Source organism: Octodon degus, unplaced genomic scaffold, assembly GCF_000260255.1.
Source record: "Octodon degus isolate 3935 unplaced genomic scaffold, OctDeg1.0 scaffold00190, whole genome shotgun sequence".
NCBI lineage: Eukaryota > Metazoa > Chordata > Mammalia > Rodentia > Octodontidae > Octodon > Octodon degus.
The window spans coordinates 2,103,609-2,107,516 of record NW_004524766.1 but is presented as its reverse complement, the minus strand read 5'-3'; positions in this window follow the sequence as shown (position 1 = coordinate 2,107,516).

Sequence of the window (3,908 nt, the reverse complement as noted above, 5' to 3'; positions counted from 1 at the left end):
TGGAACTCAGAATGTGGCCAAAGCTGGTCTGGAGCTCGCAGCGATCTTCCCGCCTCAGCCTCCTGCGTGCTGGCCCACAGGCGCCCGCCTGCCGAAGCCCGGCTCCTTCTGTCTTGGGCTCCGCTCCGGGCTTGCTGACGTCGCGTCTTCCTCTCGGGAAGGCAAACAGATTGAAAACACGTTGTGCAATCGCCGCCGCGCCAGCTCCGCCCGCTGAGTCTGGGACGAGCAGAGCCGGGGCCGCGGGCGGGAACGCGGCTGGGCAGCCGGGAGCGGGGCGCGGCGGGGACGGCTCCCCACCGAGAGGCGCCGAGTGAGGGGGTGGCGGGGCGGCGGAGAGGAGGCAGCGGAGCTTCCAGTAACCGGGCTGCTCCGCGCAGACCACAGACAAAAGCAGAGTGGAACAGAAGCCAGGCTGCCCTCCTGCGCCCTCGCAAGGCCCCGGGGCGGAAGTCCTGCGTGTGGGCGGGGGTCGCCAGCCCAACGCTGGGGGTCCCTAGTATCACTTGTTTTTGTTTGTTCGGTTTGGTTTTTTGAGACGTGTCTCTATACATACCCAGGCTCGTCTCCAACTCCCAGCGATCCTCCTGCCTCAGCCTCTCGAGTGCTGGGATTTGGACACCCTTCTCAACAGACGGTGATCCGAGCTTGTCAGGAGCTGTCATTCTGAGGGTCATGGGGTGGTTGTTATTTACGCGTGTCTGGGACAGTGACAGGTGCAGAGGGAGAGGAGGTGGCCAGTCAGTGAGTGTGCACAGAATGGAGAATGCTGCTTAAGCCCTTGGGAGGCTGAGGCAGGAGGCACATCACCAGGAGTTTGCGGCCAGCCTGGGCTGCACAGTGAGTTTGCGGCCAGCCTGAACTCCACAGCAAGAGCTGGACCAAGAGCAACCAGAAGAATGCCCGCTGAGACAGGGAACAGCGAGGCTTGTAGCAAAAGCGAGGGGACCCAGAGATGCAGGAGAGGAAGAGAAAAGACTGAAGCCGGAAGGCGCGCTGCTCCAGGAGGGTGATGGCTGTGTGCCGCCTGCGTGCTAGGGCACACGCCAACTAGCAGGGAGGAGGTACCCGCCAAAGAAGGGGCGCCGCACCAGGTTCAGGGGTGCCCACCTGTGATCCTCGCTCCTCAGAAGCCTGAGCCAGAGGAACCTAAGTTCAAGGCCAGCTTGGATCGATAACCTAAGAGACCTTGTTTCAAATCACACTTAGGCTGTGAATCATGGCGCATGTCTTCACCGAAGCCCTCAGGAGGCTGAGGCAGGAGGATTGCCAGGAGTTCAAGGCCAGCCTGAACTACAAAGTGAGATCCTGTCTCAAAAAATGGCTTAAAAATGAATTTTCATCAGGCCCTGTTTGTAGTACATGTTGACCACACTCGCTGTACATAGTGTGCCTCAGCTCTTCTTTTTCTATCCCCTCAAACCCTCTTTTTCTCCATCATCAGGTTGTTTATCTTCTACATTCTTACATGTTAAAATTGTCACAGCACAGATTAACAGCCAGATTAGCAGGGTGGAAAGCATCCGAAACCCACAAGACAATGACACTAAGTCAAGGCACACTTTAGATAGGTTGTGCTTGCCTGATCACAAGAGCTCCTTTCTTTTTTCCTACTGTCTTCTATTTTGTACTTTATTTATACATTGAGTTTCTCCTATAAGAGAAAACATGAGCTGTTTAAGCTAGTGCCCTTGAGTTCTCTCACTCGGCATTCTGGTCTCAGGGTGCATGATTTTCCTACAAATGGCTCAAGTTTCTCGTTCAGGTCAGAGTAGTACTCCGTGCTGTGCAGACACCACTTTTCTTTCCTCATCCGTCTGCCAGTGGACACCCAGGCAGCTCCCAAGGTTTAGCCTCTAGGAGCTGTGCCACCGTAAAAAGGGGTGAGTGTGTCCCTACAATGTGGTGACCTTAATTCTGTAGGAAGACACCTAGGAGGAGAAGAGCTGAGTCAAAGGCAATGTCTGTTTGTCCTCTTTTGAGGACTCTCCACTGATTTCCACGGCGGCTCTACCGAGTTGCACTCCCACCAGCCGCACAGAAGGGCTCCTTTGCCCCGGCACCCTTCCCTGCCTTTGTTATCGGTTGATTTCTTGATGACACTGTGCTTTCTGGGCTGAGAGTGAATCGCAGCGCTGTCCTGATCGTCACGTCTCGCAGGGCCAGGCATGCTAAGCATTTCTGTGTGACAGAGGATCTTTCCAAGTTGCTAAATGGCCCGGGCTTGGCTTGCTATTGTGGCCCTTCTTCCTCGGCCTCCCAGAGTACTGGGACTGCAGGTGTGCCCCAGCATGCCCAGCATCTTGTGGTGGCTTTGGCCCTGCAGTACACTGACCAGCCTGTTAGGCAAAGTTTCGTGCAACTTGGTTTGGGATAGGGAATGGCTCCATATGAAATAATTATTTACTTTATCTTATTTGAGCCAGGATCTTGCCATGCAGTCCAGGCTGAGCTTGCGCTCTCTTTTAAGCACAGACTGGTCTCCAACTCATAAGGATCCTCATGCCTCAGCCTCCTGAGTGCTGGGAATATAGGGGTGCACCACCATGCCCAGCTCTCATTTTAAACCCAGGAGTGGTGCTGCACACCTGTAATCCCTGCACTGGGGAGGCTGAGGCGGGGGTGGGGGAGGGGGTCACATCCTAAGCTAGGTAATGAGTTCAAGGCCAGTTCTGCAGTGCAAGTTTTTATTATTTTTTATTTTTTACATTTATTTATTGTGTGTGTGTGTGTGTGTGTGTGGCCAGCTCAGCCCATGTGGTGCTGGGGATTGAACCGCGGTCCCTGTGCTTTGCCAAGCTTGTTTCAAGTAGGTGCTTTAGACCACTGAGCCATCTCTCCAGCCCAGTGCAAGTTTTTAAAAACAGCTCATGACTTTGGAAGCAAAGAGTGGGGGAAGAGAAAGTGGTAAATGACCTGAACTCACCTTGGGATTTTTGGTGTGTGTGCTTGTGTGTGTCCATGTGTGGGGGTCCGTGTTCACGTGCCCTGCGTGTGTCACCAGGGATGCGTGTCTTGGCCTCCCCACAGGTGCTTGGTCCAGGCTCCAGAAAACCAGATGAAAGTTTGGCCCCTGGCTCTGTGGACTGAGTCCCGGCTGCAGTCACTAAGGCGAAAACAAAACAAAACACACAGCGCTCGCTGGGAGCCGATCTCTCCTGCCAAGAGCTCATTTTCCAGATGCCGCTTTGCACGCGGGCCAGGGCTCCCACGGAGAGCGAGGCGGGCTGGGCAAGAGTGCAGTGTGATTTTTCTGTGACTTTCGACCCAGGCCGCTGCGGGGACATTGGAAAAGAAGCCACGCTGCCCGCCCGGTAGCGGAGATAACCACATGGGGCACCGCAGAGCTTGAAGCCAGCTTCATTCTGGGTGGACCTCAGCCAAGCACCTGCGCCTGAGCCTGTCTCAGCAGGAGCCGCCCTGGGCACACTAAGGACACAGCAAAGCCACCGGCCCCACAGGTGAGCATCAGGGGCGCTGGCTTCAGAGCTCTGCAGCCCTGCTGCTTTCTGGCCGCTATTCTCCACAGAACCCCAGCTGCACAGCTGGGAGAGTGTCTCCTGTGCAAACCTCAGGAAAGGTCTGCCTCCTGCCCACCCATTTTGGTGTTTGGAGAAAGGGTCTTGCTGTGTGGCCCAGGCTGGCCATGGGGCTCAAAGACATCCTCCTGCCTCGGCCTCCCCTGTGAGCTGGGGTGACAGGCACAGGGCTGCACACTGACACATGTCTGTTGGGGTGAAGCAGCTGGGGTGACTCACAGGAGCACTTCCTCCATGGTCTCGGAAGCTGGTCCTGTGCCTGACGCCAGCCGAGAGCAACCTGTGCTGCCCGGCCTGATCGCACAGCCCACTGGCCTGCAGCCCAGTGCGTGCTCTGCGTCCGACAGAGACTTGAAACCCTGCGTCCTG